General features: G+C 38.6%; 1 protein-coding gene across 2 annotated transcripts in view; it reads right to left on the bottom strand.

Annotated features, from left to right (window-relative positions):
* Window positions 1-11,871, bottom strand: part of PPARG (peroxisome proliferator-activated receptor gamma) — a 124,009-nt gene extending 112,138 nt beyond the window's left edge. Inside the window, exon 1 of one of the 2 annotated variants that reach the window (XM_010862472.1) lies at window positions 11,303-11,871. The gene's annotated coding sequence lies outside the window, so the exon portion shown is untranslated. The remainder of the gene's footprint in view (window positions 1-11,302) is intronic. The other variant, XM_010862471.1, reaches the window with a different exon arrangement.
* Window positions 11,872-12,071: the final 200 nt, after the last annotated feature.

The raw sequence follows: 12,071 nt of genomic DNA on the forward strand, positions 1-12,071 counted from the left end.
GAGAGGGTGTAAGTTCCTTGCACTGATCTCTTGCTAAGAGACTCCTACCTTCATTCTTCAGGCACACATGAAGCCCTAAGGAGAAAAGTGGGCGTGCAGAGATATCACAGGGCCACACTAAAAAAGAAAAAAAAAGTTCGCCTGTTTGCTTTGCTTTTATATGTAAATCAGTTCCTTTGCCTGGTATTTTGATTTGAAGTAGCTCATAAACGTGTATCTACCTTGTAAAAGGAGATTAACTGTTAAACAATTATGGTGATAATACTTGTGATTCACATATGAAATAGCTGAGCATATAATTATTTTATACATTATAAACAAATGAATAGGCCGAGACTATGTAGTGTTTTATCTAACAATTGACAGAACGTTTGAAAGGGAACTGGTTTTATTTTCTGCATGAGTAATAAATCTAAGTAACATTCTGGATCATACATCTGTAGGAACTTTTCTCCCTACTGTAGTATTAAACTGAATTTGCTACAGTTGCCACTGGAAGTCTCCAAACAAGAAAGTAAAACGGCGCCCTGGCCCTCAGGCCATTTAAAACCTGTTCTTCTGACCAGGACAAGAAAAAGATCCAACATAGAATGCTAAAGTCTATAATTAACATTTTTTTTTTCTTTCATATCCCATTTTGCTCACTTTAGCAGAGCAAAATGGAAATTTCTTCTGGCATTAATTTCATATCACTCTGTGTAACCAAAAATGTTAAAATAGAAATAAACATTTTTAGAGAGTAATTTAGGGAATTCCCTAAACATCAGTAAAGAATCCGCCTGCAATGCAGGAGACCTGGGTTGGATCCCTGGGTTGGGAAGATCCCTTACAGAAGGGAATGGCGACCCACTCCAATATTCTTGCTGAGAAAATCACATGGACAGAGGAGCCAGGCGGGCTACAATCCATGGGGTCACAGAGAGCCAGACATGACTGAGTGACTTTCACTTCACACTAAAGATGTGGAGAAGAGTAGCACCGAGAAACCCACAATGAAACAGCACAAAGCAGTCCTCAAAATCAAGCCAAGTTTGAAAGCATTTATAGTGACGACGTGCTCAGTCCCCTGTGCTGTGCGCTGTGGATCAGGGAAGGTGAGCAGGGCACATACACGTGAGAAGAATAAAAAGATCCTCACCACTCATTTCTACTCTCTAGGAATTCATAATTTTGCTTGGTACAGAACTTGCACATAAAACTTTTAAGACCTGACTGCAAACAATCAGCAAACACAATGAGTAATATAGAATCTGGAACGTGTTAAATTGCATTTCAGAGTAAATCTCTTCCAATTATGTTTCAGCTAAAAGTAAAGTTAGTCTGCATTTTCTGAGTGTAATAGCTAGTGGCCAGGGTGAATTATTTCACAAGCACGTTGTGTGACAAAGGAAATCCATCTGACACTTAAAACTTAACGTGTGGGGCAAAAACAAAACATCTGTGTGTATGTGCTGTGCTTTGTCAGGACCAGAGATGGTTCCAGCAGGTACGCACACATGGTCAAGTGCACATGAATCATGTGAACGGCCTAAAGACACATCACACCACTGGGCTGTGTTCCGTCACTTAATCATTTTCTTAACTTTAACTGAGTTCGGTTATTTGCCTGCCTGGTGCTAGGTTCTGATTCCCTTCCCCAATCTGAAAAGCGCCTGGGCCACCACCTACAAAGCCATGTCACCAGGTGGGCAGACTTTGCTTCCTGTATAAGGAAACCTAGTGCTGGAAAGCGAGAGGTCATCTGACCTCACAAATCCACGGATTTGTGAATAAATTATGGTGGAATTTGTAAAGTTTGAAGGCTTTGGTTACATCTGCATTGAGATGCACTCTAATATTCCATGTCTATATAAGAAAATATTAATTCTACTTAACTTCATATAACTTCCTTCAAAATCTATTTTCCTTACCATTTTTCCCCCCCAAAGTTTCATGTTGTTTAGGATTTATCTCTAACTGGTCAGTAAGACATTTTCTGAGAATTTAAAAACAGAACTGAAATGGTAATCAGACAACTGGGTCTTGAGTACAGAAGTTGAAACAGCAGTAATACTTACATTGACCAAAGGACAGTCATTTGAAGTAAGATCTGGGTCTCCTTTTACTCAAACATTATATTCTAAATATTTAAAAATTCTAAATATGCTTTTAAAAGGTAAGTTGCTAACTTTATTTCCCAGGAGAAAAAAGTATTGTTGTTGTTTTTTAAATTTTAATGGGATAGTCTCAGTGAAATTTGTTTCACGTTTTTGTTAGGTGTAATTCATTTTTCTGATAAACAAGGTTATGAACTAAATTCACTTGGATAGCTAACCACTTAACTATATCCATTTTGAAATTACTATGAAATACATACTCCTTCTGCAAAGTGAATCAGCATTCTATTATTTGTATTTTCAAGAAAAGTTAACAGCTTATTAACAAAAGACACATCCTTACATCCTTTGCTAGTAAACTCTGTTGGTAAGAGAGAAATGAAATAATACAATAATTATATTATTCATAATGTCTGATACATACTACGTATGTACAACCTAAAATAATATAAGAGATTTAGGAAAAATATTCAAGGACACAGGTGTTCCCCTCCTTCACATCTAACTCATAGACAGCCACCCAGTTCCAGGCTGGCCTGGCAACGCTGCCTGGTCACAAGGCAGGGGTTAGACTATTGCCTGCTCTTAGTCATCATGTCTCCCACTAACACCCTCGTTAAATCTAGATAACAATACTCATGAATGTCAGGAGGGATATCCTTGTCTGTTTTGTTCACTGCTTTAAACTCCTTCTCTAAAACAGCTGTTGGCACAAAGTAGGAGCTCAATAGATTTTTGTTGGATAAATAAATCTTCACTAAAAAGGAGCTTCTCCTCTGTAGATTTGTTCTTGGGAGTGGGAGGGTCATCTCCAGGTTTGTGTTACCCACTGAGGTTTGGCTTGGGCTGTATTAAGGATTAAATCATCAGAAATAGTGGCGGGGGAGGGGAAAGAAGAGAGAAATAGCTAATATCCCTGATATAAAGTTTCTAAAATAACGTTTAAAACTTTGTTTTCATTTAGATAAAGGCTATTCTAAAGGCTTCAGTCTGATATAAAATTCTCAAAGGAAGTTCCAGAGAAAGTGACAAGAAAAATATAACCTGTAATCTGGGTCGAAGGCAAAACTATTTAATTTTCCCTTTGGGATTTTCTAGAGCAATGCAACAGAGAAAAGGAAGAAGTATTCAATTCAAAGGACATTGCTGTGTGTGTGTATCTGGATAGTATACACATACACATATATATTGCTGTGTGTGTCTGTCTTTTTCTGTGCTCACTCTGAGGTCTGACAAGATTTTGGGAGACCTCTACTCATCACAAATTATATCAAGGTCTCATAATAACCATTTGTAGTAGAAGTTTACCCTCTTGTGCTTCTGCATCAGCTATTTATGGTTACAAGTTCAAAATTCTATCAGAGTTAGAAGACAAACTATCCCGAGGTTATTTAATTTTAGGGGAAAAAAAACCCGTAATAGATATACATAGGTTTTAGAAAAAGACTTAAAAGGGGATAGCTGGAAAGTAAAATAACTCTGGAAACTATTGTTTAAAATAGCTGTTGTTTGGTGGATGCTAAAGATCAGATAGAGCACAGGCCCAAAGAAATCAACAAAAGCAAACTGTATGTATGACTGAGAAAAACTAAGAGGCTGATACAAAGATGGAGTATTTTTTCCCCCCAGAGAGTAGTCCAGCAGAGGACAGAGAAGCCCAGTATGTGAGAGAAGACTAAGTGTGAAATAAAACTGGGTATAACAGAAAAGAATTCATGTCCTGTCTCACATTATCTTGAATGGCTTAAAAGCAATAAAACAGCTAGAGGGTTCTCAATGTTTAATTTACTCTTTGCTTGATCTTTACTGATCAGGGGCACAGACATACTAAAAAATAAAAGCAATAAATGTAGGCTTTTAAGTAGAGAAGTAATTTTATACTAATGGCTAAACTTTGGAAAAGAGAGAAAAACATAAAAACAAACAAAAAGCCTTCTGTATCTATTTTAAAATATAAAATACGTTTTTTTCGTAACTTTTTTATTGTCCCTTCATATGCACGTTTATATAAGGTTTCAATCAATGGTGCACATACATTCTTTATGTTACTTTTTAAAAAATATTTTTCAAGTTTGCTCTAGTTTTCCAATTTGTCACTGACAATTACATAACATTCCACCTACTAATTACATCATAATTTACTTAAGCATTCCGCTGCTGTTGAATAGTTATTTCCAAATATTGGTTCCTATAGCAATGCTTGTATGAAAGTCTTCGTGTGTGTGGCTTGTCCTATATCCTCCACCTCTTTGGAAAAAATCTCCAAAGTAGGGGTACAGCAGCAGATTGTGCAATATTTTGCCCAACTGCCTTTTTAGCAGGCGGAACTAAGTGATAATGACAACAGCTATACATAAAATAACCAGTTTCTTTAATTCCTGAATCATAAAATTTTGGGATTGAAAAAAAAATCTATCATCAACAATCATTAGGACTGGTACATTTTCCAAGATTATGAAACCGGAATTGAAGTTTACAAATCCTTTTCTTGTAAGTCTGTTTAATGTGGGTCCTCCAGGGCCAGACCATCCTCAGATACTGTATAAAATCCAGTCTCTGAACTTACAGACTGGGGATTCTTGGCAACCATGCTTAAAGGTAAGGGGAAATCAGCGATTCTCCGACGAAGCAGATAGCCGGCTAGCCTCTACAGACTCGAGCTTATCCAAAACAAGACTGAGTCTCTCTAATAAAATGTCAAACCAACAGAGCCAACTGACAGGACGGTCTCAAGAGCTTCTATCACTACCTACAGAGTTAATACATCAAGAGACTTAGCTATAGGCAAGAGGGAGAACAATCCGGACTGCCTGCGCTGCACACTGGGCTCCAGGCTCTCAGATGGGACACGGGGCTCAGCAGCAGTGAGAGGTTCTCACACACTACACGAGAGAATCCCCTGCAGGGCTTGTTGAAAGACAGATTATCAGGCCTTATCCCTAGAGTTTCTGATTCAGTAGGTCTGGGGTGGGGCCTGAGAATTTACATTTCCACCAAGTTCCCAGACACTGCTGCTGCTCCAAGGACCACTCTTTATTATAGACTATTTCTTGATTCTTTTAAAAACATGTATTAAGTACCTAGAGAGTACTGTTCTATGTGCTGGAGACAGAAAGATGAGTAAAACCAGTCAGTCCTGCTTCAAGAAATTAATAATCTATGTTTTTGTAGACATTGTACTGCTCTCGTGCTGAAAGTCAACAAACTGGGACCTTGTTGAAAACCAAGTTTAAAAGTATATTGCTTTTAAATAAAACTAGGGTATTTCTAATTAGTTCCAAATGCTTTAGGAAAACATGTAGTAATCCTACATTGGCAAAGGCCTGGGTGTTTTCTTCACTCTTCTGAATTTTCTGAACATATGCAAATAATTTGCTACAGTATCTTCTTCATTTATATATATATATTTATATATATATATATACACCATTCATGTTTGTTCTCTTTCATAACTTCATCCACCACATAAAAAAGAGAAAGATTTTATATAAGTACTTGTCCATACACAATCAAAACCTTGTTTACAAAATCCAGGTAATTACCAACTGACAGAAAAAAACAACAGTAAGTACGGTAGGACTTAGGGATTCTCTGATTTAGATTTAGACTTCAGCAACACTGTGGAAAAGTGAATGACACAACCATGCAATATGCTTACTTATACCCATGACGGTGGCCTGTACTTAACTGTTAAACACTGCCTATCAGCTGATTCACAGAATTAATGAACTTGCTTTTCAGGTGGCTACTAAGCTTCTATTTCCATCAGATACACATTGATTTCCTGTAAGTATTTTTGGCAAAAAACATAAAAGGAAAAATAAAGTATGTATAAAATGTTATGACCTGAGGATCTGCCAAAGTCTTAAGCATTATTTACACATCTTTGGCATATTTTTTAATGATGTGATTGAGAGATTCCTCTCATTTCAATCTGTTAGAAAGCTACTTTATAAGTTTGGAAGAACTAACTCAAGAAGGGACTAGATAATTCGTCTAATGTCACAGAGAGAGGAAGACATGGTCAGAAGTAATAGTCACATATCTAATTATACTAGCCAACTACCAACTCCTACAGCCTTAAATTTGATAAGTTTCTTAAACTGACGTTTAGGAATGACGATTTGTTTTTTCTGAAGGAAAAAATGGTTCAAGGAAGAATTACAACACATGTTGATTTTGGTTTTTAGGCCAGGCCGTGCAGCTTGTGGGATTTTAGTTCCCCATCCAGGGACTGAACCCAGCCTCTGGCAATGAGAACGCAGAGTCCTAACCACTGAACCGCCAGGGAATTCCCCTGTGTTGATTTTTAAGAGAAAAAAATATGCCTGTGTGGGAGAATATATCCTTTTGTGTCACTACTATCTCAAGTAACTATTTTCAAATTTGGTTTCATAAAGGCTGGTTTATGGAGAACTGGGGACAGGACTCGCTTTAATTTTATTCTGCCTTCTCCTGATCCCCTCTTTACATTTCAAGAGTGTTTATTATTCCTTAAAAGCTTTGCCTGCAGGTAGCAAGCAAACCAGGAAACTAAACTCTCAAATTTTTGCTGATGATGTCTTAAGGAATATTGGCATTTTGAAGGCAGACTCCAAACTTTCAAAGGACACAGACAGCGGAGGCGAAATGATGGTCAGTGGAATGGGGTCAAGGTGAAGGAGTTCTTTCCAGCATCTCACTGCTGAATGAGGCAGTCTTCACCATACAGGAGTAGTTATTCCTTAAACACACAGGATAATAATATCCCCTCTCCATTCACTTGCTAGGGCTCTCTCCTGAAGCAACCCAGAGCTCCTGAGACAGAGACAGTGCCAAGCAGCAACTTTAGAATTCAAAGCTGTCCTAAAAGTTTCTGATGTCACCAAGGCACAGGGTAAATTCTTAGAAACCAACCCCTTCCATTCAGGTCTCTGTACGATTACTGTGCAACCCGCTGAGTGTGGGAAGTGAGTGCACACAGATCTCTTACACTCCCACTCAGGGTATTTCCCTAGTTTTCTCTCTCCCTTCTAGCTACCTTCTCCTTATCTACGGTAATCTGTGCAGACTTCACACCCCGGCTCTATGCTAATCTGAACTCTTCCCAGAAGGTCAGGAAATGTGTCTCAAAGGGTCTTATCCACATATTACAATTCTAGATGAATCCACGAATTGAAATGCTTCTTAAAAAAAAAATCAGTTAAAACCAGCAATGAATTTATTTTCTAAAAAAAAAACAAAAACAAAACCCACTGAAGTGAAATAAAAACTGTTTCTTAAGACACTGAATCAAATTGAACTAAACTTATAGGATCGAGTGTAAATCCTCCCTTATGGTTTTAAATCTCCATTGTAAATGATTGATGGTGCATGAACTGATGACTTCACTTCTTTCCTTTATGTCTGAAAAATCGCAATACAGAAAGGAAACCTATCCCAAAAAAGATTTTCAAGTTGAGAATGGCCTGGTCACTGGAATAGCTGAAGTAAAGTGTAGCCATGGCTCTGAGAAAGCCAGAGAAGACCCATGAAGAGAATGGAAATGAGGGCTGCTCCCCACTCCCCAGCTGCAAAGGGGGAACACCCATCTACAGGCACGACCCAACACTTCTTTGTCATCTGCCTCCTCATACTTTTACTGAGGTCCCCAGTTGGCCTCTGTAGGTGAACTGGGAACAGAGTGGGGTTCGAGCTGGGAGTCAAGGCCCTTACTTTCTTGCATAGGAGACAGTTCACGAAAGAATGGATTTTTAAACAATCCATAAGAAGAATTTAAAATTTATTATCTGGACAATTCACCCTTAATTACAGGCTTTTCCAATGAGTCCCTACTAGTAAACTGGTGGGTTCCTAGGAGGCATGTTCACTTTTCAAGTCGCTAAAAGCCTATGTTTTGGGATACGGCTTCTTAGAAGGAGCCCCACGTTTTATGACAAGCACGGTCCCTATTTATTCTTTCAGCTGCGACACTAAAATGTCTTTTGATCTGAAGGATCATAGGCCTCAGTATAAAACAAACACACAGTAAGCATTCACAGTATATGCCATAAAAATATGTAAAGACTAGAACTTCATCAAATGAAAGCACAGCTTGCACCTTCTAAATGCGTGAAGACGCAAAAATGGACACGAAAGACTACATACTGTGTCTACACAGGACTCACAGAGATATTATCAACAGGACAAAAATAATTCTAGGCTGATTTTTGTCCAAAGTCACCAGAGAATAGGAGATACAGTTTTAAACTGAATAATGATGAAATATCTCATTTCAGAAACATCTGATAAATTGATCACCACATGGCAAGCATTATCTTCTGTTCATTGTTAACAAGAATCTCAAAATTACTAGGGTGAACTATTAATATTTGTAAAAGAATTAGCTCAATTAAATTCAGGGACAAGGTCATATCATTTAAGATACACAGATTTGTTGATAAAGTCTTAAAATCATACAAAAAAAGAGCACGGAACAATAATACCAATACTTTCCCCATTTACACTGATAAGGAAACGGAGAGTTAGAAAGGATAAATTACTTGCCTCAGTATAATAATTAAAATAGTTAAAAATGTAAACATTCACAGTCTGAGTTAAACATTTGTTATTAAAACATACGTGTGCATTAACTGTTGAAGAAAAATACTAATAATAATAAACCTGTTTTTTAAAATAAAAAATAATTTAAGTATACACTATCATCAGTGATAGTTGTCTTCACATCTCCAAAAGTTTCCCCCCAAATACAGTCTATTTTATTTGAGCTGATTTCCTTTCAAAAACCTACAGTATTTTAGGTAAATAAAAATTAGAATGAGTTCAAAAGATATGCAATAAAACTCCCCCAAATCTACATCTTGTTGTGATAAAATACAAATAGTAAATGACAAAGCCGGGGAGGATTAAAAATAGTCTTCAATTTAAAATTTTCATCTAGAACGCTATGACACTAACTAAAGTTTGATACACTGGGGCTATCTATGCTTGCAAGGTGGTTATTTACAGATCTTATTCTATTTTTGTGGAGTCAAATTAGATCAGTTTCAAGGCATTAAGCTTTTTAAATCACTGCCCTTTTTGTTGCTTTTAGGCCTTAAGAGAGAAAGCAACAGCTCAAGAGGTCAAGAGCAGTACAGAGATCTGCTAGGAAAAATAAAAGCAAGTTAGAAATTCAGTTTAATAATTTTGAAGGTGGTGGGGGACACATGTTAGGGTTAGGGTACCCTAACCCTAACCCTAATCCATAGGCCAGTAACTTTTATCGTTTTCTTGATTAGGATTTTAAAAAAATTCTCTACAGCTGATATTTATTTTTAGTGGAACCCAAAACTTCTTTCAGTATACTTGCCACATTTTATGACATTATTATATTTCCAAGTTCAAGTGATAGTGAATTCAGCAGAACATCCACAAATTAGAATGACCAACATTTTCTGCCCTGCTCATTGGTCATATACAAATCCTATGAAAGAAGCAAAAGTAACAGACCAGGATATATAAAACATTTGTAAAGTATTATTTTAATACTGTTTTCATGAAACTCTCCCGACAGTAAAACACCATTTCACAATTTGAAAACTAAACGAAATGTATTATTAAGACTTGTGTGCGTTTCCATGACTGTGCCATTCATACAACTGTCGAATACATAATTATCTTATTTAAACAAATGATTTTTTTTTACTGATTAAGAGCAATTAGCTATGATCAGTAATGTATGTTCCTAAAGTCATGCTTTTTTCCTGTATAAATTTTCATATACAGGGATAATACAGTTTTAATGTCATAGAGATGTTATAATTAATACTGTGATTGTTTAAAGTCCTATGTTAAGTCTTTAAAATGTCGTTCTGAAAAATATACGAAGAAATGAAGAGTAAGGAAACAGTCCCCTCAAAGAAAATAGCAATATTTATTTAAAATGCCAACTGCAAAAATATGTTCAAGGTATTTTAAGTTTAATAAAGAATATGATGCAGGTGGATATTTTAGTTTTAATTTAAAAATAAATTATATTCTTTTAAATTTAAAAGCATGAAAAAAACAGCGCCTAAAAAACTTAGCCTGGAAATCTCCAAACCTTTATACCTCACTGATGCCACGTTTTTTACAGTAGTTATCATAAAAGCAAGAGATAAACTTTTAAACGTGAAAAAGAATTTTGATTTAAAAATTAAATCACCAGTTTCTACCCCCTTTCCAGTGATTTGCAAGAAATTGAGCGGTGGGTCATTAATTGATCCTAAGATCTTTAAATTTAAGATCTAATTATCAGCAAGTGAAGTATCACATATCATTATAATTTAAATAAAGGATAATGACAAGAAGTACACAGTAAGACTAAAATGGATGATTTTGTAACAATCCTCACTTTTTGGCTAAGGGCATTCATTTAAGCGTTTTGTATATCAGAGAATACTATGGTGCCTATCAACTTCATAGACTGAATCCGATTGAAAATAGGCAACATAAAAACTGTTTTCAAATTTGAAAAAGATCTTTTGAAGTATCACCCCGAAAGCTGACTGGTGGCATCTCTGTTTTCTACAGACCTTTCATAGGAGTGGAAAGAACTTCTTAAAGAAAGAAGCTTCAGTGAACATCTACATTGCTCTCTATTCCAGAAGGGTTTTGTAAAAATCATCTAGACGATCATGAGGTCCTGTTTTCAGTCAGCGATTGATCCCTTAACTATGAACAGGAAGACTGCCACCAAACACCTGGGGTATGTCCAAGGTTTGCCCAGCGCCTTCTAAAGAGTGTTAGTCATTGCTCTCTCAATATCTCTAACTACAATTTGTTTCATGAATGACAAAAACAGTTGACATGAAAATAGTGTACTTCAAAACCAAGTTTCTCCAGCAACAGGTTTCAGACAACTCAGTTAATCATCGTGTCTGGTTTTGTTTTCAGACAATGATCTATACAAATCAATCTTACATGTTAACCTCAATCTTGAAAAGAAAAAAACTTTAGTTTTTCTTCATGACAGACTGCTATGTTCTTTTAAGCTTTCTCTCCTCAAATAATTGACACAATTTCCCCAACCATTACTCTCAGACCCAAGTGAATGAAATTCTCGCGGTAAAACAAGAGCACGACCAAATAATAACAACAGAATAATCATCACCACGAGCCTCACGAGCAGCGTCCTGCAAATTTTGGACACGCATCACCAACAGAGTGATTTCAACAGAGTGCAATTACAGAGTAAGCCGACTCACCTAAGCAAGGGGACTTAAGAATTTAGAGACGCAGGCTTCTGATCACCGGCGGAGGTAAAGGCCCCTTCTTTACCTAACCACTGACCTTATATAAAAGCCGCAGATAGGTTACTCCCAGTTTCAGCCTCCTTACCTTAGGCTCCTCCCCTAACACCGAGGCAGATAGTACCACAGATACACACCCACTTTCCGCCCCCTGCACGCAGGAACTAGAGATTTCGGTGAAGCCAGCCCTGCGTCCACCTTCCCCGGTCAGGGCTCGGCAGGGCGGGAGTCGAGCCCGGCACGTGGAAGAGCCACCGCACCGTCCGGCCACCTTCCCGACCGCAGAGCGGGTGGGAAGGGCCCGCGCTCTCCATACGCTGCCCCCCGGGAGTCAGGGAGCCCCGCGTCCCGGGCCACTCCGCTCGGTTCACGGCCAGCCCGGTGCGTGAGGGCACCGAGGCTGAGGGAGCGCACCACCCCGTCCCCTCGCGCTCCGCCCGCCCCCAAAGTGCGCCCCAGGCTTAACTGTCACCGCGACCCCACAGTGGTCAGTCTGGGCGCCGGAGACGGAGCCAGACCCCCGCGGCCGCGGGACGCGCCCGCACGGGATCCCGCGCAGGGGGGTCTGGGGTACCCCGGGCAGCGGCTCCCAGACCACTCCCTCCCTGGTCCCAGGCACCCCGCGCCGCGCCGCTGAGGGCTCGCAGACCCGCGCGCTCTCGAACCCTGGACAGGCGCGCGGGGCGCACGGGCTCGCGCTTCTGGTCGGACCGCAGCTCTCCCC

Source organism: Bison bison, unplaced genomic scaffold (assembly GCF_000754665.1).
Source record: "Bison bison bison isolate TAMUID 2011002044 unplaced genomic scaffold, Bison_UMD1.0 scf7180017864482, whole genome shotgun sequence".
Lineage (NCBI taxonomy): Eukaryota > Metazoa > Chordata > Mammalia > Artiodactyla > Bovidae > Bison > Bison bison.